The sequence below is a fragment of the Rattus norvegicus genome, chromosome 10 (assembly GCF_036323735.1).
Source record: "Rattus norvegicus strain BN/NHsdMcwi chromosome 10, GRCr8, whole genome shotgun sequence".
In the NCBI taxonomy this organism is placed as follows: Eukaryota; Metazoa; Chordata; class Mammalia; order Rodentia; family Muridae; genus Rattus; species Rattus norvegicus.
Genome location: NC_086028.1, coordinates 64,038,741 through 64,065,298, shown reverse-complemented (window position 1 = coordinate 64,065,298; position 26,558 = coordinate 64,038,741). Strand labels below are relative to the sequence as shown.

At 39.2% G+C, this 26,558-nt stretch overlaps 1 protein-coding gene across 6 annotated transcripts in view; it reads left to right on the top strand.

The window, feature by feature from the left end:
• The window catches only part of Nlk (nemo like kinase), a 123,575-nt gene that overhangs the window by 23,708 nt on the left and 73,309 nt on the right, over positions 1-26,558 (top strand). The window lies entirely within an intron of this gene.

Sequence of the window (26,558 nt, the reverse complement as noted above, 5' to 3'; positions counted from 1 at the left end):
TGAAAAGAAACTGTTGATGTTGATATATTCATGTAACAATGTAGCATAGATCATAAGGACTAAAGGCTCCATTGGGAACTTTCAACTGCTGGGTAACAAGTTACCGGCCATTTGTTAGAGCAGTTGGAACGGTATGGCATGTATAGAAATGGCTATGTAGTCTAGTGCATGAGGACAAAGAGGCTTTCCTGACATATACACTGCTGAGGATACTACTATTCTTCCCAGGGAGTGGCTGTAAAGGGAAGAAAAGAAGTTAGGTTGGTACTCTAGAAGATGAGGGTTCAATTGAGAGATAAGCCTTGGGGCAATTGACAGGCTAAAGGAAAGTGCCATGGAGAGAAAGAGGTTGAAACTGAGGACCAAATGACATGAGCTAGAACAAGTCCCTTAGAGAGCGTGCAAAGAGAGTAGGATTCAGAGACAGTACGAAGAGAAATGTTGTAAGTATATGTTCACAATAAACCAGGTTGAGGGTGGAACAGAAAGTCAGTCCTTGTACCCTTTGGCTTTATTTTCCCTTTAAAAGAGCAGCTGACATTACTGTTAGACAGGGAAAAGGTAAAGTAGAAATCTAGGGAGAGAGGCAGAGCTCCAAACAGCCAAGTGAACAGTCAGGAAAAGAAAGAACGTGAGCCTAGAGCTAAGATTTGTGAGAGAACTTTGAGGGTCTGCTCAGCCAAGAGTATAAATATAAAACTACAAGCCACATCAAATAACCATAAAAAGTTTCAGTTTCTGGAGATGAGCCCTATGCAAGTTATGGGATATGCTTTCATGTTACTGCCATAAAACCTGGGTGCACAGTAGGAGTAGCACTGACTCAGACTACTACAGCTATTTTCTCCCAGCTTCCAGATCTTTTGTTACTCAAGCTTCCCAGTGCTGCAACTCTATAATACAGTCCCTTATGTTACAGTGACCCCAACCATAAAATTACTTTCATTGCTACTTCATAACTATAATTTTACTACTGTTATGAGTCATAATATAAATATCTGTGTTTTTCAATGGTCTTAAGGCAACCTCTGTGAAAAGGTCATTCACCCCTTAGGTTGAGAACCACTACTGGAGACCATTCTCCTTATTGCTTACTCTGCAACACCTTTTAAGGGAAATCTGGTCATCTGCGTAAATCTATTCAATGGCTTCCTAGATTCTGATAAAATTGGAAAGTATTAACAAATGAGGTCTTTCCTTCATTCTACACTCTAGCCACAGTGAACTGATTTCAGGCATCAAACACCGTGATCTCTTATGTGCCAGTGACTCTGTACATAAAATTCCCTATGCTTGGGTATTTTTCTGCTACTGAGCTATATGCTCTTACCTCAGTCCTAGGTTTTGAGTGCTTTTTATGATACTCTAGATATCAGTGATCTTTTATATATGTAGTGTACAAATACTTTCTTCTATACTGTAATTTTTAAAACTTTCTTTTTTTTAAGATTATAATTAAATCATTCTCCCTTTCCTTTCTCCAATCATTCTCATACACCCCTCCTTGCTTTTTTCAAATTCAAATTTTATCAATGTTACATGTATATGAGCATGTGTATCTGTGTATACATATATATATGTAAGAGTGAATTATATGAGTAGATGAATACATATATTTTTAAATATGTAAATGCAAACTCTTCAGTCTGTATAGTATGTGTGTTTTCAGGGCTGACCATTTGGTATTAATAACCAGTTGGTGTGGTCTTCCCTGGGGAAGACTATTTCTCCCATTCTCAGCATACTTTAGCTGCCTGTATTATAGATATATCAGTTGGGTCTGGGCTCCTCTGCATTTTGATTGGCTGTGTTTTTCTATAATGGTCTATGTTTCAAAGAGAAATTTCCTTAATGAGGGGTGAGAACTACATTTACTGCCTATACTGTGATTATAAATTTTTCCTCTCAGTGTTTTTTTTTTAAGTCAGACATTTCAATTTTGGTGAAATCTAGTTAGGTTTTTCCTTTACATATCGTGTGTTTGGTGTCTTATTTTTCTTTAGAAACTCTTGACTAACTCAGTACATAAATAGCCTGTTTTCTCCTGGAAGTTGTGTGATTTAATGGTTTATGTTGCAATCTATGTTTCTTTTTTGAGCTGTTTCTCTATTGATTATTTTCCCTTACTCTCTTCTAAGAAAATCAGTTGGCTATATACATGTGTGTACCATTTTTCCTTTATAACTTAGTGGTGTGATTTAAATTCTCTAAAGTCATATTTATTTTCAGATTACTTCCTTGTGATACAATTTTGTTGTGATGAGACTATATATTAAATCATTTTCTTCAAATTTATTAGTATATAGCTTGTGGCCTTGTATGAAATCAGTTATAAATATTTTGTAGCCTTTGGAATGTATATTTTCTGTGTAAAATTTAATATGGTATTTTGCATATGGTTGCCAACTAATTGCTGTTGATTTTTTTTTAAGGTTTATTTGTTTATTATATATGAGTACACTATAGCTGTCTTTAGACACACCAGAAGAGGGCATCAGATCTCATTACAGATGGTTGTGAGCCACCATGTAGTTGCTGGGATTTGAACTCAGGACCTCTGGAAGAACAATCAGTGCTCTTAACCATTGAGCCATCTCTCCAGCCCACTGTTGATCTTTCTAATATTATTTAATCTTTTATGTCTAAACTATTATGAGTTTAGTTTATTCCTTATTAAAACAATGGCCACTTTTATTTCTAGAGGTACTAAGGATCAAACCCAGGGCACCCTGTATACCAAACAAGAGCTTGATCACTATGTCTCTTTCTGCTTTTTTTTCTATGCTGAGAAAGGCACTAAATTGCCCGGGTTGACCTTGAGCTCACTGCGTTGGGGTGGGGGTTGATCTGAGGCAAGGCCTGATTCATACAGATTTCAAGTACTCATTTTGATGAGTTTTTAGTCAGCAGTCAACTAAGATTCACATTGTCATCAGATTTCGGTCAAGATTGATTTTTATCACCTCAGGAAGTGCACTCCAGTGAATTCTCCCGTGCATATTCTTTCTTCTGCCCTGGGCAGCCACTTTGAGTTTTGCCATCTTTGATTAGTATTTTTTCCCTTAGATTTCATACAGACAGTCACGCCGTAAAGGCATGTATATTCTTAGGGCCAGGCTGTCTTGTTTTTACCATTCATCCATGCCACCTGCATTGACAGGGTTCTCACTCTTGTTTTCTCTTCAGAACCGAATCATCTATCATTGTGTGCACACAACACAGTTTACTCATCTATCTTATGCTGTTCCCAGTGTGAGGCTGTTATATTTGTTCTCTTTTCTCCCGGGATAACCATCTAGCTGTCCAATTGCTGATTTGTAGGGTAGATATATATTTAACTTTAGTGAAACTGCCAAACAGTGTTCCAAAGTAGTTTTCCTGTTGTGCACCACTGCCCCAGAGGTGAGGTTCCAGTTCACTGTGTGTACTTGGAACATACGATAGCCTCTGAATGGCCATTTCATATGTGAAGTGCTATCTCCTTCTAGTTTTAATCCCCATCTCCATGGTGACTAAGGATACGTGATTCATTTTGGTGTGTTTATTGGCCATTTAACATACCAATTTTTGCCCAACTAAAAACAATTGAGCGGTTATTATCACTGTACTTTAGAAGTCTTGTGTTCTTTTTCTGAATGCCAGTCTTTTGTCCATATTTTTTTCCCTGTCTCTAATTTGCCTTTTCAGGTAGTTTAAGGTTTTTGGGATTTTTTTATGATCAGGAATTTTTATTTTGGGGAGATTAAGCTTGCTGTTTTTTCATTGTGCTGTTGATTCCTTTTTGGGTTTTGTTTTTTTTTTCTCTCAACAGTGACCTATTTTTGAAACTTTTCAAAAAGACTTTTATTTAATAGCTTTGATCTGCTTGCAAAACTAGTCAACTATGTAGACATGGTTGTAATATGTAAACCAGTTGAATTAATATTTATTCCAACAAAGACAACAGGAGATGTAAACTGAGGTAAAAACCTGCTAGCTCAGTGAGATAACTTTCTTTTCTTAACTATATACAAACTATATGTTTACAAGCCTTATCCCACAACTAAGTTGCCAGCTCTTGAGAAATCTGTGTCTTTCTACCCACCTACCTTTCTCTTGAGCTCTTCCAAACCTGAGAGGCCTCTTTAGCTCTCTTTCCTAGAATACTGTTTCACCAGTGGTCCTGCCAGCTGCTGCTTTGTCCCTGCAAGGCCAAAGAAAAAGTCCTTATCTCTTACTCAGAGCTCCTTCCATGAAGGCATTTCTAAGGCCAAAGTCGAGAGAGAGAGAGAGAGAGAGAGAGAGAGAGAGAGAGAGAGAGAGACAGAGAGAGACACAGAGAGAGAGAGACAGAGACAGACCGACCTATTCCTTATCCTTGAAGTCTCTAGTTCCTCTGTACCCTTGACAGGTTGAACACATCACAAGGTGGGGGAACTCCAAACCAAGCTAATAGGGGTGGAATCTTTCATTTCACCCCAAGGCCAGCCAGCTGGCTTTGCCTCAGGTCCTGGAGCAAAGACCACAACACCTCTCCCAAGCAGTTTACCTTAAAATAAGCTGAAAGTTTCAATTCTTTAACATTCTTATCTATTTAGGCGTTATAGAGGCTGCCTGTCTTCAGGATATGTCTGACATCTGTTTAAACTTTTATATTTTGCTAACAATTAGGTTTCTAAGTACAATAATCAAATATCCTGGAACACATGATATAGTTCTGGACATTTATTCTGTAGTATGGTTCCTTTTCCTGTTCTTAACTAAAATCATATTTTCCTCATTATTACAGCTTTGGGATAGGATTCCTTAATCTTAGCACTGTTGACATTTGGGAAGCAATTCTATACCTATAAAGTATACAGCATTTTTGGTTTCTACCAGTGTAGTAGGGAGTGTCTCCATTTGCAACACTCAACACCTATTTTCATATAACACCAAATGACTTTGGGGTGACAATAACTTTTGATGGAGAACTACCAAGGTTAAAGTAACCCTGAAAAGTCAGTCAAGGCAGATTGTCCAGTTGTTTTGTTCTCATTCAAGAGCGTTTCTACTATTCTAGAAACTTTCCCTTTCTATATCATTAGAAAATTAGTTTGTCAGCTTCTTTAAAAAGTTTCTTGGGGTGTCTGTTAGAGAAATGCTAAATGTATAGATCAAAGAAGAGATTTTATTTCTTCCATTAAGTTTTTTCATCCACGGACATGGCATATCTGCTGATTTATTTAGTCTTTAAATTTTCTTTTCTTTCTTTCTTTTTTTTTTCTTTTTATTGTTGTTTTTGGTTTTTTGTTTTGTTTTGTGACAGAGTTTCTCTGTGTAGCTCTGGCTGTCCTAGGTCTCTGTAGACTAGGGTGGCTTTGAACTAAAAGACTCTCCTACCTTTACTTTTATATGTTTGGTTTGGTTTGGATTGGTTTTGGTTTTACTCTTTAAGTTTCTTGATGGTGTTGTAGGGTTTTATTTTAAGGTTTTGAATGAAAAGTTGCTAAAAGATTTGGTTAGAGACTGGGGGTGTTGACCACAGAGTACTTGCCTATATCAGTCTCTAGGAGCCGTCCTCCAGACCCTCCACACATACAGTTTGTTAACTAGATATTTTGTAATTTTCAATACTATTAGAAGTAATGGTTTAATTTTCAATATTACTCCTGAGTATCATTGACAAGTAAGCCCTCTGACTTATTCCTATTCTTCCACTCAATTAAGACACCTAGTGTTCCTATGTACTTAAAAATATCTTTAGATTGGAATAAGTAAATTTGTTGCATACAGTTGCTATACTCTTTTATTCAGGGAACAGTAACAAGAAATGTACTCCATGTTGTTTAGTACAGGTTTTCCTGCTTGAATATTTTAGTTGCTGCTCCTATTGTATTTCTGTGGTATGTTGAAGGGGCTTCATTTTTGCATTGGTAAGGTAAGCCTCTCACCTGCCATCTTTTTGATGTGGTCTGTAACTGCTCACTGGCTCTGGCTTAAGCACTTGTTGCTTTCTTGAGTGATTTTTCTTTTTACATTGTATGTTCACAGTCATTGGAACTTTATTTCTGGTGATTTTCTTTCTTTCTTTCTTTCTTTCTTTCTTTCTTTCTTTCTCTCTTTCTTTCAAAATTGGAAAATGGGGATTTTGTTTGCTTTCTTTTTGGAGAGATGATCTGGGTCCTAGAATGACCTTGAACTCCTCATGGCCATCCGCCTGTCTCAGTCTCCAGAGAGTTCAGATTAGAGATGTAGCCCACCTAATTGTCAGTAAACATTTGATTTGACCTTCTTAGGGCAAACCACTTGCTGTAATTCTGTCCTCTCAAGGTACATATTCTGTTGTCACAGAAGACAAAATCTTGAAGTGTAAGTTATTTAGTTTCAGCCTGTCTACCAATATGAGTCTTTCTTTTTTCTTTTTCTTTCTTTTTTTTTTTTAAAGATTTATTTACTATATATGTGAGTACACTGTCACTGTCCTCAGACACACCAGAAGAGGGCATCAGAACCCATTACAGATGGTTGTGAGCCACCATGTGGTTGCTGGGAGTTGAACTCAGGACCTCTGGAAGAGCAGTCAGTGCTCTTAACCACTGAGCCATCTCTCCAGCCCAAGTATGTTTCTTATACACAGATACATTGAAATAAAGTTTTAAAAAGAAAAGAGGAGTGGGATGAATTTATAGTGCAGACATGTTTTCATTTTACTGTTTTTCTAAGAATCAAAATCAGTGAGAACCCCCATTTCCATTATCTGTCTGGGTGTTATTTTTCCTATTTGAGTCATTAGTAAGGCAGCCTTCCAGGGGGGTTTGACATGTTTATAGTGGCCTGTGTGTCTGCTAGGGACCAGGTGGTCTTCTGTCATGCTAGTGAGTAGCCCATTAAACCTAGACTTTTATCTACTCACAGTGGGTCAGAACTGACTGTAGTGACATGCACACTTGTGAGCCTGTTACCTACTGCTCTGCCACTAGGACTTCATTTTTCTTGTTTAATTAAAAGTACCTTTTAGTCAAGACCATTTAGTACATTTTCAATGAATTTACATAAATTGATATTTATTGAGTATTTGGGAGTTACCTCTAAGCTATTTCTCAAATATGATAAGATGTATGTTGAGGGGAAATACAGTCTGTCTTCCGACACGAGTTTGAAATGCTCTTCCTCTATTTCACATGTGCTAGGTACATCTTCCCCCTTACTTCCTGTGTGCTGCTTCTATGGTTTTCCTTTTCTAGATCAGCTCTCACCTCCATTCATAACTTAGACAGGAGGATTATAGTCTTTGTAATTTATACTCCATACTTCCTGGTGTATTTTTTTCTTAAAGATATCCCTGTGGACACAAAAACACAGGATTTATTTCCAGTTCCCCTCTGTATCATAATCATTGTCTAAAGTTCATTGGGTTTAGTTCACAAAAATATTTATAAACAACTCTGGAAATTATGAAAGAGAATTTGTTTAGGGACCTGCGGCATCTCTCCACCCCTAGCTAGTATCGTTTGGTTGTTGTTGTTTATTTGTTCATTTGCTTTTGGCATTTCGAGACAAGCTTTCTACATGTAATCCTGGCTATCCTGGAACTTGTAGACCAGGCTGGCCTTGAACTCAGAGAACTACCTACCTCTGCTTTCTGAGTGCTGAGTTTAAAGGCGTGCTCCACCAGGCCTGGCTAGCTAGGTTTGTTGTAACTTAATTTGCTAATAGTTTTGAGAAAGTAGCTTTTAAGGTAATTAAGGCCTAGTCGGCATGTTGAAGGTAATTTTATGAGTTTGGTAAATTACTTCGGCCAGTCAACATCTATAAAGGGGCCTCAGTTAACATAACTTTGCAGAGGGCCTTGAGCTAGTATGATTTAGGATTTCAGTTCTAAATCTGAACTCAACTTTCAAACTGTTTGCTTTTATGTGAAGTTCAACTTTGCCTTTGGTTGTTTGTTGGGTTGAGACCTGGTCTTGTATCCCGGGCTGTCCCACTCACCATACTCCTGCCTGATGGCTGTTGACCTTTTCCTTTTTCTTTGTGATGCCAAAAAATGTGACCCAGGGCTTTGTGCCTGCAAGGCAAGCTCTACTGAGCTATACATTCCCAGCCCCCAGCTGGCTATGTTCTTCCAAAGTGAGAGTGATATGGGTTGCAGGGAAGATGTGACCTTGATCGCCTTGCACTGTTACCTGGCTCTCAGTCAGTCCCTTGCGGTGATTATCCAGCAGCCCGTCTGAGGCTGTTATATTTTATTCTTGATTGTGGAAGAAACTGATTTTTTAAGACATGCTTTCTGCTCTGACTCTTCTCACTTTTGGGGATGCCAATAAGAGCACAAGCTACGCAGAGGTGCAAAAGGAGTTAAAAAGGAATCCTCCTGGAAAGACAAAAGTTTATTGAGAAAGCACAGGTCTGGTCAGAGGGGGACGTCGGAGAGGTACGGGTACCACTGCAGCAAGCTGGCTCATGGTGCTCAAAGATCATAACTCACTCTTTAAGAAAGAAACATTTTTCTAAAAGGCTCTTTGTTTTAAGTTTCCCAAGTCAAGATGCTTCTTAAGGTCACTTACATCCTGTAGATAAACTAATACTTTTTATAATATTTAATAAATATTATTTTTGGTAGTGCTTATGAAATAATGGCATTTTCATTAATAGGCATCTTGTTGATGAAATATGGGATAATCTTACATTGCTCATAAGGAGAATTGGCTGTATTTATACTGTGTGATCTGGCAGACAAATCAATTTTTAAAAACATTCAGAAACAGACTCTGAACATTAAACTATCCCAGACAGATATCTGACTGTTTTGTTACTCTGACAGAAACATCTCTAAGGTGATTTGTATGTTACCTTTTTGTTTTTCTCCAAGATAGGATTACTCTGTAGTCCTGGCTGTCTCAGAACTCCTAGACCATTCCACCCCCACATCCCACCCCAATCCACTCCACCCCACCTAGCTGTTAACTTTTATTCAAGGTCCTGCTGAACAGACTGTTCCAAGAACCAGGAACACTGAATCCATCGCAGGCATTTACTGGTCAGAAATGCATGTCCTCTTCTTGCCTCTGTGTTTGAAGGGCTACTCATGAAATATGTGGGGATTACTTAATAGGCAAGAGCAGCATGGATAGCAGCTCCTTGGCATTGCTCAGACAATCTATATGACTGTGCTTTAGTTTCATCTGTTTCTAGTCTTGAATTTCTTTGGAATTTTTGACATAATTTGAGCCCACAGACTTCCTTCTCTTGTTTTGCTAAATGGGCATTTTAGTGGAAAAAAACAAAAAACAAAAAACGCCTCAACTTAAAACCTGGTATGTTTCCTTCCTGAGCTCTCACTGCAGAGGCCTGAGCTGGTGTGCAGCCTCCTCTGTTAAAGAGTTTGGAGGCCTGCATTTTTGGTACAGGCCTGGTTCAAGGTACTCTCCCCTTCAGTTCGTCTTTCTGACCCATTTTCCTCTCCTCAAACAGTTTCTTCTCTCCTTAACCAAACGCTGTGCCTTCTTAAGCTCCTTCCATGTGTTTTGAAATGGGTGGGATATAAATAAAAGCTGAAAACAGCAGCAAACTGTTTATGTTGCAGCAGTGTCTGTGCATAGTGAAAACAGCAACTGAAGCTCACGAAGTGAAAAGTCCAGTTTGTTTCATATGTGTCTCAAATGAGGTTAGATATTTTGAGAAAAGAAGGATTTCCATGTGGGCGTTCTCAAAATTGTTGTGAGCCCTTTTAAGTTATTTCTAACTTAGAAACACAGGACTTTTACAGAAAATAATTGAAAGTTAGGATAGGCGTGGCAAGCAGGTAAGGGTGTTTGCCGCCAAGCGTGATGACGTGAGATTGGTTGATCCTTAGAACTCACATGGTGGGAAGAACCAACACCTGTCACCCTCTGACCTCCACACTCACACCTTGGCCTGCATGGTCTGCACATGCAGAGACACACATATAATATCAACAACAATTTAAGTAAAAGTTTGGATAGTTCAGGAATTATTATAGATTCTATTTGGACTGTCACAACAGAATGCACAGGCTATGTAGTTTATAACAGCTTTCCTGGGGCTGGAAGTCCCAAGGTCAGGACCCAAGCGAGACTGATGTGTTGTTTGCCAAGGGCATTGTTCCTGGTTCTAGACACTGTGTATGTAATCTAGGCTGGCCTGGTGCACACCAGCATCCTGACTCAGCCTCCTTTGTGCTGAGATTACAGGTGTACAGGCATGGTTCTGTGCCTGGGTGTATTGGTAACTTTACTATGTGGTGGTATATTCTCTCTACATCTGATTTATTGAGGATGTTGTTGTTGTTTTCTTTAGTTTTTGAGATAGAATCTCTCTATGTAGTCCAGGCTGGTCTCATTCACAGCACTCCTGCCTCAGCCTCTTGAGACGTGGATAATAGACATGATCCACCATGGCCTGGCTTCAAACGTGCATTTTTAGAATGGTAGTTAGACCCAACTCACCACATCTGATCTCAGCTGTGCTGCAGGTGAGAAGTGCATTCAGGGAAGACCTAACTGAAACGACCCAGCTGGATGCTGATGTCATTCCTACAAGCCCTTCTGCTTTGCTTCACTTCTGCCTTTCACTCTGGGTCCAGACCTCCTTCCTTGCCTTCTCCTTTTTCCCTTGTTTGCCAACCCTTCAGCATTAAAGTTCTTACTAAGAATTTACTGTCTGGGAATGTTTAAATAATAACTGTGCTCTAACTTAATTTAAGACCTTAATCTGAGGCAGAATTAGGTGTTTTGATGAGTTTGATGCCACAGATGCTAAAAACTTGCATTAATATTAGGGCATATTGGGCATTTCAGATTTGGTTTGTTTTCGTTTATTCATGAGCTGATAGGCTAACTTTAGATTTTCAGGTTTTTATAACATTATCATTGCATTACTGTCAGTTACTGTTCTATTTGAGGAGACACCATGCCCATAAAAAACAGGAAGCATTTAATTGGAACCCCGATTACAATTTTGGATCATTAGTCTGTGATCATCATAGCTGGAGGCAGACAGGCCTGGAATTGGAGCAGTAGTTAATCCAGAAGCAGCAAGGGGAGAAAGAGGGTGGGGGGAAAAGGAGAAGGGAGGAAAGAAGAGAAATTGGAATTGGTGTGGGCTTTTAAAACATCAAAGCTAACTCCCAGTAACACACTTCCTCCCACAAGACCGCACCCCTTAATTTTTCCTAAACAGTCTACCAACTGGGACGAAGCACCCAAATATATGCACCTATAAGGGGCATTCTCATTCAGTTAGCATGGCCCTCCTGTAATCTTTGAAAGAAATTTAATTATTTTTAAGAAAATACAGGTTTAAAATTTTTCACTCTTGGGCTGGAGAGATGGCTCAGTGGTTAAAAAGCACTGACTACTCTTCCAGAGGTCCTGAGTTCAAATCCCGGCAACCACATGGTGGCTCACAACCATCCGTAATGAGATCTGATGCTCTCTTCTGGTGTTTCTGAAGACAGCTACAGTGTACTATATATAATAATAAATAAATGAATCTTAAAAAAAAAAAAAAGGATCACTCTTAGCCAGATGGTGGTGGCGCACACCTTTAATCTCAGTGCTCTGGAGGCAGAGGCAAGTGGATCTATGAGTTTGAGGCCAGCCTGGTCTACAGAGCAAGTTCCAGGACAGCTAAGGCTACACAGAGAAAACTTGTCCCAGTGAAAGAATTTATTAAAGAGGATGGGTATAGTGTTACATCTGTAATCCGAACATTTGGATAGAAGTTGGAAAGTCAGGAACTGAAGGCTAATCTTTCAACACTATGAGTTTGGGGCCAACCTGAACTATGTGAGACTGTCTCAAAAATAAAGGAGGGTGAAAAAATCCACTGGAGTTCTTACGAGGATGTCCTTCCTTAATATGTCCATTTGTTCATACTTACTTAGAAGAGTAACACAAAGAAAAAAGGGGAAAGGTAGCATTGAGAGCCCTGTGTGGAACCAGTTAACTGCCTTTAGCTCCGCTGCTGCAGCATTTCCAGTCTAGGTGACTGACCAGCTGGTGCCTTTTGTTCTTAGGTTTTGGTGTCAAATGAAAAACTACCACAAAAGTGGTATTTAATAGTGCATATAAATGCCACCACCCAGTTGGGGACAACTAAGCAGTGCATAGCATGGCAGTCTAGGCAGTACTGTTACAGGTACGGCAGTACGGTGGCAGTCTAGGTGATGCTGTGACAGGTCCAAGAAGTACTGTGACAGGTCCAGGCAGTACTATGACAAGTCCAGGTAGTACTTGGGCAGTCCAGGTAGTACTGTGGCAGTCCAAGCTATACTATAGATTTTCCTTTCCTCTAGAGGGCACCTGTAATTATTTATAGTAAAGGTAGCTGAATATGAGTTTAGTCCTTACATATTTATTATAAATAAAATAATTATCCAGTCATGGTGGCACACATTTGTAATCCTAGCACTCAGAAAGCTGAGAAGGGCTCTTGAAAGTTTTGAAACTTACCTGGTGTCTTAGGGTTTTACTGCTGTGAACAGACACCATGTATTATAAAGACACCAGTTAATTGGGGCTGGCTTACAGGTTCCGATGTTCAGTACAGTATCATCAAGGGGGAGTGTGGCAGCATCGAGACATGATTTCCTGAAATTACCTGACAATTTGTCATTTTTTCCCCATTGAAGCATTGAAATAAAAATGACTTTCAGATTTCCTTTGAGGGTCAGTAAGATAGACAGTGGAGAAGAACACTTACCTGTCCTGACAGCCTGAGTTTGATGAGAACCCCCTCAAGTTGTCCTCTGTCCTCCACACAACACACTGCACAAAACTAATAACTAAATGTTAAAAATATATGTCTCCTTAATTATTAAAGTAGATACCACTTTTAAAAAGAGGAGATTTTGTTTTTCTGATTAGCTTTACAGTCACAATAGTTGATCTTTGTGGTTTTTATTTTATTTTATTTATACTGGCCATGCCAGATTCGCAACAGTTGATCTTTGTGGGTTTTGTTTTATTTTCTTTATACTGGCCATGCAAGAATCTACATTCGTATTTAGGTGCATTCACTACAAATAATCTTTATAGTCATTTTAATTTTACAGCTAAATTGATGTGAGAATACAGCATTCCAGTCTGTCTCCCTGCTGCCAGGCACACAGCATCTACAGCAGCAACAGTCCTGCCCTTCTTACGGCCAAATAATATCCCTGTGTGTGTGCACGCGCATCCTTTATTCGTTCATTAGCTGAGAGATGGATGCTGGCTCTGATGAGCGATGTTACAGTGGGTGTGAGTGTCCAGATACCTCTTTAGTGCCTTTCTCTGGTGCATTCTTGTAATCCCAGCACTGGAGAAGTAGAAGCAGGAAGTTGGGAAGGTTCAGATACTTCATGAAATCCTGTCTCAAAGAAAACAAACATTTTCTTTTTCAGTTCTTCTGTATACTTGCTGAGAATTGAGATTACTAGAACATATGATAATTATACCTTAGTATTTTTGAGAAACTTTTGTACTGCTTTCAGTAGTGACAGGGCCAGTTCGCATTTTTACCAACAGAGCAGAGTTCCCAATTCCTTCGCACTCTTGCCTGCATTCCTTCTGTTTAACGTTGGTTGGTGATGGGCATCCTCGTGGGTGATTCTGACTTGTGCTCCTTGATAGTGATGTTGAGCATCTTTAATCATCTGTTGACTGTTTGTGTGTCTCTTTTGAAGAGGTGTCTAAGCGTATATACTTGGACATTTTAAATTTCTGTCCTAGTTTGCTTTCTGTTGCTGTGGTGAATACCATGACCAGAGCAACTTGAGAGGGCAAGGCTTATTTCACCAAGAGAAGTAAGGGCAGAACCTCAAGGCAGCACCTGGAGGTAGGAACTGAACAGAAACCAGGGAAGAACACGGATTACTGATTCGCCTCTCCTGACTGTCTCAGCTGGACTTCTCCAACTCACACCCACCTGCTGAGAGGTTACACTGTGCACAGTGGGCTGGACCCCCTATATCAGTTAGCAGTTGAGAAATGCCTCACCAACATGGCCATTGGCTGGTCTGATCCTGGAATTTCTTCAGTCGAGGGTCCCTCTTCCAAAGTGACTTTCAGTTTGTATCAAGTTGACAGTTGAAGCTATTACCAGTTGGGTTACTTTGTTGTTGTAGATATTTCTTCTAGATATTAACCTTATTTTTTATATATTCTATGTAGAATAAACCTCATAGCATGCAAATATTTTTACCCCTTTCTGTGGATTTTCTTTTCATTGTATGGGTTGTATTGTTAAGCAAAAGATTTTTAAGTTTTTTATAGCCCTGTTTATTGGCTGGTTTTGGAATCAGATCCAAGAAGTTACTGCCAGAGTTAATGTTAAAAAGCTTTCTCTTAATATAAAAAAAAAAAAAAAAAAAAAAAAAAAAAAAGCTTTCTCTCTGTTTTCTTCAAGAAGCTTTGTTATTTCATATTTTACATTTAGGTCCTTAATCCATTTCTCGTTGTATGTGTGTTTGTTTATTTGTGGTATTAAAGCAATCCAACTTCATTCTTTTCAGTTTCCCCTGCATTATAGATTTTTAACCCACAGGTCAGTACCTCCTTCAGAAGACCTGGAGACTGCTGAAATTGTGTGCAGTGTTTTGTATACAGTTTTAAGAAAGGCTGTATTTTTGTCAGACCATTGTTTAAACTATTATTACTGTGCCTGACTGGGACACACAGTGCCTACCGTCAGAACAAAGGGAGCAAGTCTGCTAATGCAGTGGAGGGTGGAGGGACCTGGTGAGGACGGGATGGGGTCAGTGTCATGTGCAGCATTTGCAGCTACTTTAGCTCTTTGGTTTGTGATTTTCATAGTCAAGGTTGGCAGAGCAGCGTGGTATATAATCTGTCAAAATTTTGAAAGTTCACTAAAAACAAAATGAAATACCTATGTTAGCATTACTTGCTTGGAAAGATTCCTTTGGTGTGAGCTGTTTTGTTTGATTTTTTTATTAAAGGAGCTGTTAAATGTGAAGTTTTAACAAATCTGTGATAACTGTCATATACTCTTAAGGTGCTATCACAGTAAATATATTTGCAAACCAAAATGAACTGGAAGAAAGTCTTCTTCTATTGTAGGACAAGCCTGCTACAGGATTGTCCACAGGAGGCCTTCGCCTGAGCTTGGGGTTGTTAACCCTTTACATGACAGTGGTGTGTCTACTGCATTAGTATAAATAATTAGGTCTTATATTGATTTGAAAGTTACCCATTATCTGGTTTGCACATTATATTGGCCTCGTTAAGAAAATTCTATGTTCTTCAGCAAACCAGCCTGCCAGAACATGTTAGTAAAGCATTTATGCCCCACTTCACTGAAATCTTGTCACCTGAATAAAGGGAAGTTTCCCCTCCTGAAATCTGCTGCTTATTAAGTAAACCCTTAAGTAACGATGTTGCATTTGCAACATGTTAAAACCGGCTTCTCTTGACAAGTCAATCTACTGTGTTTAGCCATTACTAACTACTTAACACTCTCTCTTTCTCTTTCTCTCTCTCTCTCTCTTTCTCTCTCTTTCTCTGTGCGTGTGTGTACATGTATGTTGATGCTTGTTCACATTTGTTTGTACACATGTGTGGATATGTCCCTTATGCATATGTGTGCATGTGTACACCGGTGCGTGTTTGCCATAATACAGAAAATATGGGTTAGCTGAATTAAAGAGAGAAATATGTTGGCAGAAAGCAACGTAGTCTCTGATGCTTCAGTATGAGTTTCTTCTATTACATTTATCCCTTTTTATGAATTCCGTGTGTCTGAAATTAGGACACTTCTCCAGCCTTTTGAAAAACGGTAGGTGGAGTTAAAAGTACAGTTGCTTATGTTTCCTTCTGCTTCTCTTAGGAAAAAGAATCAGTTTTGATTATGAGCTGCAGTTGAAGGATGCAATCTCATATTGACCTCTAAAGATGATGGTGCGAAGAGGTTTAATTGTCTTCACCAGAGCTCGTCAGGTTTTGAATTGACTGGAGTGCTTTTGACTGCAAAAGCTGTGAAATATAAACCTTGAGGGAGTAGCATGTTTGTAGGATTAAGTAATAGAATGTATGCAGGAGCACATCTTAGGGTTTTCTCATTAATCCTAAAGGATGTACGTAAACAATCATTTAAGAAAGAACTTTAAGCTATTAGGATCTGTTTGCTGTGCAGTTAATACAAGCTTTTGTGGCTCCTGCTGAAGAGTGTTGTAGTTGGCCGTAAAACTGTATTCGGACTGTTGGAACAACAGCCACGTGGGCAGAAATAAGCAGAGGAGTGCGTCACTAGGTTGTTTTATTAAGTGTCTCCTTTTCTTCTGTTTGCTAGCTGTGTTGTCCTTATTCGTTTTCAGAGTTTTGTGTGCCAATGAAGTGGCTTGATCTCTAGAATCTCATTTGTTTTCTTTTATTCTTAAAAAAAAAAAGATTTATTTAAGTACACTATAGCTGTCTTCAGACACACCAGAAGAGGACATCAGATCAGATGGTTGTGAGTCACCATGTGGTTATGAGATTTGAACTCAGGACCTCTGAAAGAGCAGTCAGTGCTCTTAACCATGGAACCATCTCTCCCAGCCCTGGTTTGTTCTTGATAAGAAGATGATGGCTATTGTAATGATGCCTAACAGCTACCTTGTTTAAGGAAGTTGGTGTATGTATCTCCCCTTTGGCATAGCACAGGAATTTGGTTGTAGTGATCTTTATTATTATTTTGTTGTTGTTGTTGTTATTGTTGTTGTTGTTGATGATGTTCTGCTGCTGCTGCTTTTGGTTTTTTTGAGATAGGGTTTGTCTGTGTAGCCCTAATTGTCCTGAGACTCACTCTATAGACCAGGCTGGCCTTGAACTCAGAAATCTGCTTACCTCTGCCTCTGCTGAGTTAAAGGCATGTATCACCACCAGTACCCAATAATATTTTTTTTTTTAATTTGTATTAGATATATTTCTTTACTTACATTTCAAATGTTATTCCCCTTCCTGGTTTCCTGTTCATAAGCCCCCATTCCCTCCCCTACCCCTAGTCAAAAATATTTTTGGAATGGAGAGTATTATTTAATATGAAATTAACAGGAAGTCACATTTGAAAAAGAAAAATTTTATTACTAGATTCTTACATAAAAAATATGAGTCATAGGTGTCTAGTTAATGCTAACCGAAGAGAGATATAGATACCCAGTTTCATGTGTACTGTCTCAGGAAGGAGAAACATATTTGTTTTAATCTTTCTTTCTTTCTTTTTTTCTTTCTTTCTTTCTTTCTTTCTTTTTCTCTTTCTTTCTTTCTCTCTTTCTTTCTTCCTCCCTTCCTTCTTTCTTTCTTTCTTCCCCACTGCTAGCAATTACCATGGGGACTCAGCTCTACCATTAAGCTGCATTGCTAGTTATCTTTTTTTTTTTTTTTTTTTTTTTTTTAGACAGGGTCTCTCTTTAAGTAGCCCTGGCCATCCTTGAACTGTATAGAGCAGACTGGCTTTGATATAACAGAGGTTAGCCTACCTCTGACTCCCAGGAACTGGGATTAAAAGCTTGTGCCACCACACCCAACCCCAGCTCTCATTTTATGTTTCTTAAAATTTGATACAGAATTTCACTTAATTGCCCAGGCTGGCTTTGAGCTCAGAGTCCCCCTGCCTCACTCAGACTTCTGAGTAGCTGGGAATACTACTTGTATCACCAGGTCTTGCTTTCTGTGGACCAGGCTGGCTTCAAACTGGTAGCAATCTTTCTATGTTAGGCTCTTGAGTGTTCGAATTACAAGTATGAGCTCTGCTAATAATTCTATTGTGGATTATAGTTGGAGAGCGTTATATGATAGCTTTACAACAACTAATCATCTTTGTTGAAAAATGGAGTTTTGACCACAAATCTATATGTTTACATATGTTAACCATAAATCTGACCATTCAGTAGGTGTGGCCATTTCTTTCCCAGAGGTGGGATTTTCATATTGCCAGATAACCATGAAAAGTCTTTGACCATAAAGGAGTATATATACATGAAGAGAATATACCAAAGTGGCCATAAAGGGAAAATTAAAATATACTGAGTGGGTCCCAGGTTTCTCCCTCTTTAGATACTGAGTCTCCCTGTCTGGCACAAAGCATTTGTGAGAGAAGCAAATTTTACCATGGTACAGTCACTTAGGACTGTGACAAAAACTCCTTAGCCTAGTATTTGAGAAGACAGAGGCCCCTTGGAGTTAAATATAGTGAGTTAAAGGCAGGGTGCAGAAGCAGCAACCTGGCTGTGAACCCCTTAATTAACACCTGGGTGTTGTTGTTCATTGATTGGGGGGTAGTAAAAGACTCTAGCCTACTTTAGACTCATATATGGGTTAATTGGGATACAGTATAAAGGATACATAAATGTTGCAGTGCCACCATGGAAACCCTTTACTGACTTATTAAGAAGTAATAGAACAAGGCTGCCAGACCTTGTTTTTATTTTTGCTTGTTTGTCTGTCTTTGAGATAAGGTTTCTATGTCTAAGAGCTCAAGCTAGCTGTAGTCTTACTATGTGGCCCAGGATGGCTACTAATTGTGATTCCCCTGCCTGTGCCTTCTGAGTTCTGCAAAGTTCTGGGAATGTAGGTATGTGCCATCAGGCTCAGTGATAAAGTCTTTAATGAGCAAGTGTGACTTTATTAGTTGTATGAAAGCTAATGAATGATTGAGCTAGCAACAGGGGAAAAAGAAAAAAAAAAAAAACAAAGAAGGCAGTAACAGGGATTATGTTCTCAGTGCTCAGAATTCTGTGACTGACTGCTCCTGTCTTTCTCACTGCTTGCCTTTGTAGCTTCTGCAGTGTTCATGCTGTGTAAGTCAGTGTCAGCACACCAAAGTTCAGCATCTAACTAAACAGAAGAGTGCTGCTGCAATAGTGCCTTTCTTCTTTCTTTCAAGTGCTCAAGATTTTTATTAGAGCAGGTTAAGACTGCTATGTATTATGTGCCTCTTACCCCATGACACTATTTTGTTAGCAACTTTTTGTGATTGATTGGCTTGAACCAGTTTACTGAATCCTGGAGAAAGGAGGTTTCTGTTAGTCCCCTCCCTACTGAGGGCATTTTTTGCAGCCATCATTCTAAGTAAACAAATTCACAGCCAACTGAGAAGAGAAACACCTATTATATATTTTTTAGGTTTCTTCTGGAAGAATAAATAGTTTGTTACACTCTAGACTCAGGTGTGCCAATTTGGAATGTGTCTTTTGTAACAGAAGATGCAGACAGAGGAATGAAATATTTACCTGGGTACTTTGCTGCCTTCAAAATTACTATTTCCAGGTCTGAGACTATTGATCAATTGGTGAAAGTGCCTATGGCAGCGTGTCCATGTAGTTATAAGATAAAGGAAATAAAGGGAACTAGAACACTGCCTGTTTACTAAAAAATAAAAAAATAGATAAAATCCCAGCACCAGGTAAGCAGAGACAAGTGGTTCCCAGGGGCTCCCAGCCAACAAGATTGATCTAATCAGTGAGCCCCAGATCCCAGGGAGAGACCCTGTCCCAAAAAACAGGTTGGCCCCTGGGAGTGACCCACCTCCACAGATTACTGCTGCTTTGTTGTGAGCTAACAAAGATTCTTAAGACCTCATCCTAAACCTGCTCTTTCTTTTCACTAGACTATGATTTAGAAAGCAACTGTGGGGATTTTTGTCTTTTTGTTTATATTATTTATGTCTAGATTGAACTGCTTTGTTTTTTGAGACAGTGTCTCTATGTGGTCTTGGTTATTCTAAGACACACTATGTAGACCAAGGCTGGCCTGGAGCTCACGGAGATTAGCATGTGCCACCTGGTATCATTTTTGGTTTTTTGCTTCATGTTTTTGAAGAAGGAGGTTTGCATTAGATGGATATTGGGATTGGTCAGTCTGTAAGATTCCTTTAGGCACCATGAATCGTAACTTAGGATGTGGTTGGATTTTAGGTGTCAGCTTGCTTGACAGTATTCAGATTCTAGTGTTCACAGGTTATAGCTTAATACAATGATGTGATTACCAGGGGAAAGTTTAGAGGAAAAACATAGGCTGAACTTTGGGTATTCCTATATCCTACATAACTTTCCATTTTTTGTGTTTGTTTTTCTTTTTGTATCCTGGGCTGTCCTGGTACTAGTTCTATAGACTAGCCTGGCTTCAAACTCACAGAGAACATCCTGTCTCTGTCTCGTGGATGCTGATATTAAGGCCTGTGTCACTATCACTGGCTCCCAGCAGTTTGTATATGTGGTTCTGTTGCCTGCGGTGCATGTCTGTGCACTATATGCATGCCTGTTGCTTTCAAAAGGACAGAGATCAGAGTTACAGTTGGTTGTGAGCCACCACATGGGTGGGGGAATTCAATCTAGGTCTTCTGGAAGAGCAGCCAATAGTCTTAATCACTGAACTATTTCTCCAGCCTCCACTGTCCATTTTGAAAATAATAAGAGCCCATGAAATGGACAGTTGATAAGGATGCTTCCTCACAAGCCTGATGACCTGAATTTGAGCTGGGGACCCACATGATAGAAAGAGAACCAACTCCCATAAGTTGTCCTCTGACTTCTACCTACATGCCTTGATGCATGTACACGTATACACACACACACACACACACACACACACACACACACACAGCGAGAGAGAGAGAGAGAGAGAGAGAGAGAGAGAGAGAGAGAGAGAGAGAGAGAATGAATAAATTTTTGAAAGAACTGGTTCACTAGCATCCTCCATTAGTAAACCACTGGTATTATTACTAACATGAAATTAATCTGATATTTTTCTTGCGTTATAAATATTGTCAAATTGATAAGCAAAGTATACTCTTTTAATTTCTAGGTTCCTGCGTCCTTGTGGCACAAACCTAGTGATCTAGAAGCTAGATGTGACCATGTGTTTCAGGCCTCCCCTGCACATTGCCTTACTCTGTATCTGGAATCAGTCATTTCTATCTGGGTTGTTTTGATGCCAGAGGACTCATGCTTTCAGGTAGCCATTGTTCCTAGTATTTTTCCATGGCTTGATCTTTTAAGATAAGGTTATATCAAAAATTCATATTAGTGTTTTGAATCCGAGTTAATTATTAAAACCCCAACTTTCCAGTGTGTCTCTCTTCTCACATGTTGGGAACCCAGAAGTGCTAGAGCTGTGTATGCACCCTCACTAGCTCTCCCAGCTCATGCAGCACCCAGGATAAGAGCGGCATCCTTGCACTTGCCCAGCAATCTACACACCTTTGGTACCATAGAGCTAACCACACACGCTGAGCTGTGTAGTTTGACGCACCCGATCCTACCTCCCAGGCTGCTTAGACCTCACCCCCTTTCTAAGCCCTTTTCCCTGTGTTAGTTTGCACTAGTCAGAATTTTATATAAATGGAATTGTATAGAATGAACTCATACCATCTCATTTTTTACACTTCATTTTGAGATTCATCCACAGTGTTGCCAAAATCAATAGTCACTCTTTCTCTTTTATTGCTTACTAGTCATCTCATAGGGCTGAACCATAGTTTTCCTTATTCGCCTGTCAATAGACATTGGGTTATTTCTGGTTTGGGGATCTTACAAATAAAATGGCTGTGGACATCCTTTCATGTAGGAGAGGAATGATTGGGAAATGTAGTGAACGAGTTTTTACGAGTTTTAGTGAACTCACTTTTTTCATGTACACTTCCTTTTGATACTTAGGTTGAGGATCTTGTAACTTTTAGACATTTTAATATCTGTGTTAGTGGTATCTTGGTGTGTCTTGATTTGATTTTACTATTAATATTTGGCCATCTGTTTGTATTTTGTGGATAAATATCTCAAGTCTTGAAAGAAGTGTATGTTAATAGAGCTTTAAAAATTTTTTTAAATTTCTGGTTTGTGATTGTTTATTTTTATTTTATGTGCATTGGTGTTTTGCCTGCATGCATGTCTAAAGGTGCCAGATCACTGGAACTGGAGCTACAGACAGTCATAAGCTGCCATGTGAATGCTGGGAACTGAACCCAGGTTCTCTGGAAGAGCAGCCGGTGTTCTTAACTGCTGAGCATTCTCTCCATCCCCCTAAGATTTTGTTTTAAACTTGCAAAATGATTTGCAACAAGTTTTTCTAGTGTGTGGCTGTGTTTCTAGATGCTGCGTAGTCCAAGCTGTCGTCCTGGCTGGTGTCAAACTCACCATCTCTTCTGATCGCTGTGTCCCAAGTGCTAGGAGCACAGATGCGCCGTCGTGCTCAACTGTGGTTGCCTTGTTTGCTTTCTCTATGTCTCTTGAAGAACAGGTGCTCTAAAATTTTATGCCTGCCAATTTAGCAAAAATGTTTATGGGTTGTGAGTAGTTTATGGCTCCATTTTAATCTCCTTGTTAGCTTTTTAGTTGTTAACTTTTTTGTTTATAATTTTATCGATTGCTTGATGGCTTACAATATACCTTTTAGAAAAGCTATTTTTATTTATCTCTATGTGTGCATGTGCCTTCATGAATTTATGTGTACTACGTTGCATGCAGGTGCCTTCGGAGGCCAGAGGGTGTCAGATTCCCTGGAACTAGTAGTTGCTTCTGTGGGAGCCATGAGCCCTCCCTCCAGCCCCTATAATATACATCACAGGTGCACCTTCAGCTGCTATCGTATTACTTTAGATACAGAATAAAACTTTACCATCATCTGCCCAGGTCTGCTGCTGCCACCATGTCATACACTTTGTTGCATTTGTTTTAAGACCCATACTACATGGTTCATATTTTTATTTTCTTTTAGCTATTTTTTAAGATTTAGATAAAGGGGGGGGGAAGTGTTTATATTTAACTTTATTGTTAGTATTTCCCATACTTGTTTCCAGTGCTTTTCATTCCCTTATGAATATCCAGTGTTTCATCTGGTTTCATTGTTTTGGCTTATAGATAGATACATTAATAACATTTAATGTCTTAATAAAATATCAGATACAGATATAACAAACATTTTGTCTGGACAGTGGCCTATTTTCCATGTTTGCAAATGTGTCTGAAGCATACTTCCCTTGTGATGTGTGTCACTGAGTTGAGTGAAGGGTTGTTATGAGCTGCTTTATTAAATATAAAATAAATAACCTTTCCTGTCTGATAGTTATATCTCAATAGTAAACTACCAAATAAGAGTTATTCCTATTAATGTAAGACCTATTTCAGTTATGTGAACTTTCATGATACAGTAGTTCCCACCACTTATCCTCTGTTACATGTGGTTACCTGAGCCACGAGAGGCTATACGTAGTGTGTGTTCCCTATATGCTCTGTAGTGTTGCCACAAGGTCCTACAGTTTATCTGTCTTTCCCAGTTTTGTGCCTGGACGACTTATTTCTGTCACTACATTTGTGTTCTGGGAACATTATTAGGCAAAATAGGGGTTTTTGAATGAAAGCACTGGAATGTCTTGACTGCCCGGGTGGGCACAAACCCACAAGGGTCCAGGTAGGCTGTGGACTATGGGGTGCTAACCAGTAGGTGACTCCTATCCTAGGAGATGAAAAGGAGGAAGGCCCAGATTTGCATCATCCTACTTAGGGAGCATTCATTTAAAACATAAACTTGCTTAATTCTGGAATTTTCACTTAATATTTTCAGATCACAGTTCACTATGGTTAGATGAAACTTCAGAAACAACCTATAGATAAGGGGTTTATACTGTACTTATAAAATGGGACTTTGGTAGAGCATCTGATCTGTGGGGTTGTTCTGTGTGCTGTTAAGAGACCCTCATTAATTTCACTTTAAAGATCCCCAGAACACAGATTGTGGGCTTCAGGGCATTTAATTCAAGTAAAACATCTACTGTCAGTGCCACTCTCTTCTTACCAACACACTTGTTATAGATCTTACAAAAAAGAAAGAAAGAAAGAAAGAAAGAAAGAAAGAAAGAAAGAGAAAGGGAAAGGAAAAAGCTTGTCATTTTTTTTTCTTTTGACAACCAGCTTGCTTCTGTATTCTGAAGTTCATTTTATCATCTTTTGAAATATTGCCAAGTAGGTGCCCCTGTTGAACCAGAAAGACCCAGCGATCATTAGAGCTGACATATACAGGTTTTCCTTACATGTGCTGCCAAAGGACACGATTGCTGCTCGGGGGCACTTAGCCTCTCCTTCCCATTCCTAATGGGACAGAGTAAATAGCCCTGGAAGCACTGACTTGTTTTTGGACTCATAATTCCATTCTCACCGCATTAAGATTGGTGTGTTACTCATAGGAAAAAAGAAGCGGAGATAAATGAGGGTATGGAAAGAGTAGTGATAATCCCCCCAACTCCCAAAAAATTGGGTCATTGAAATATGTTATTTAAAACGTTAGCAGTTCTGGAAACCATGTGCACACGTTTCTTTCTCTTCTTTTTCTTTCCCTCCAGTGCTGAGCCGAGCAGGGTCTTGCTCATGTTCACAGCTAGACTTCAAGCCAGCCCCCTTTGTCTTTATCTGTGCATGTGTATGTTTCTTTTGTCATCTGTTTGTGTAAGTCTGGGTGTTTTGTAGCTCAGGCTGGCCTTGGGTTACATCTTGCAAGTGCAGGGTTACAGGCTCACCTCTCAAGATGTTTTTGTCACCACCACCCTACTTCTCTAATTTTCTTCTGGGTGATCCCCTGCTTTAGCCTCCCAGGCGCTAAGATTATAAGTGTGAAATTCCACCATCAGGCTAAGCTTTCTCTTGCCCCTTTCAGCTCTACTGGAGATTGAACCCTAAGCCTCATGCTTCCTAAATAAATTCCCTACCACTGAGCTCGCTGTATCCCCAGCCTCTGGGCCCCTTGGTGTTTGTTTTTTAAGACAGGGTTCCAATGTATCTACCAGACTGGCCTTGAACTTGTGATTTTTTTTTTCCTTTTTAGAAAGAGTGCTGGGGCTGTAATCATGTATTAGTACACATATTTCTTTATAACAAATAAAAGTGGATTTAGATGAAAAAGGCAAAGAGTACAAAAACAAAATAAATAAAGCACACAGATCTAGAGCAGTTAACTTAAAAATGGCAGTTCTTCCATTTTTGGTCTTGATTTTTCTTTAGGAAGCCCTGGGCCATGCCCTTAAAGCATAAGTATTGGGGACTAGAGAGCTGGCTTATCATGTGCGGTGTTTGCTGAGTGCCTATATTGGGTTCCGAGCACCCACACAGCCAGCTCCTAAAGACCCGTAACTCCCCAGCCCCTTGGACACCTGACACTGTGGGCAGCCATAGGCACCAGTACTCACATGTGCATATCCATACACAGACATGCTCACATAGACATATTGTTTTTATTTTGAAAACTATAATTTTTAGAGCAATGTTATATGAATTTTTAGTAGGCTATTCCACCCTCAAGTTTAATAAACTATGTTTTATAATTTTCTGTTTTCTAATTAGGTTTAACTTATTAAAGTTACCTTTTTAATAAACACTATTGTATAATAAGTGGTTAGAAGATACTAGTGAGTGAAATAAAACACACCAGGTATCTTGCCTTCTTGTAGATGCAGGTAAGAAACTGAATGGCTCGTTGTTGTTGTTGTTGTTACCTTTTTAAACTTTTTCTAAACTAGATTTCCCCCAGCAAAGTAAGGAAGTTGGTGAGGATGTACCTTAATAAAACAAACTGAAATATTCTTATGAGCACAGGTTATAAAAATTGATACATTTGATCTCTTAAGTATAGTTCTGAGTCTGAAGTATATATGCCCTTTGTTTTTTCTTTCAAACATAGCCCAGTATGTTGCCTATGCTGGCCTCTAATTTATGATCCTCCTGTTACAGCTTCCTGATGCTGAGATTGTAAATATTCATCAGATGCTTGTCTGGAAAGGCACACGTACTTGATGAACCATAATTGCGTACTTCAGAATTCCTAAAGCTAGAGCTTTTGTGGATGTCTCCACTAATGCCTCTCTGTATTCTCCATGTCTGTTCCTTTAATTTACTGCATAGGTCTCCCAAGAGGATCACAGTTTATCTGGTAATGGGATGGTGGTTGGAGGCCCATAAAAGTCCTTGGAAAACTATGTGACTGCTGCGCATAGAACTTGACCATTAGGGAGGAACTGACCTCTAATACCAAGGACACTTGCTGTTGAGGCCAGTATGCAGACTGAACCTCTAGTCAATGTCATTTCTCTGGGATCCAGGGCAAGTTTGTTAACTTCTTTGTGCATCAGTTTTCTAATTTGAAAATGAAGGTAACAGTCCTTGCCATGAAAATTGCACATTAAAGGTCCCCACTATCCATTTATTTCATTTCTTCAGCAAATTTATTATCATTGTACTGGACATTTTAATGGTTCCTGCTAGTGTTAATAATTAATGAACATTATGTCAAGCCTTAGTCTGCTGTCAGACTGCATAAACCAGGATATGATCTGCATTGTAACATGTTGGCATTTCATCCAAGCATTTCTGTAGAGAGGTTGACAGAACAGTTGAAAACAAAGATTCCTGCTTCCTAGCATATGATTGATTCACAGATTTTATCAGTGTTAATTGTATTTTCATCAAGTGATCTTTAATACCTTTTGAACACAAAGGGCCTTGCATAGCCCAAGAAGGTCTTTAGTGGCTATGAGACCTTACTGTGCGGTCGGACTGAAATCTCTAGCACCTGTGTAAAAGGCTGGCCATGGGTTACATGTGTCTTCCTCTGACCTTC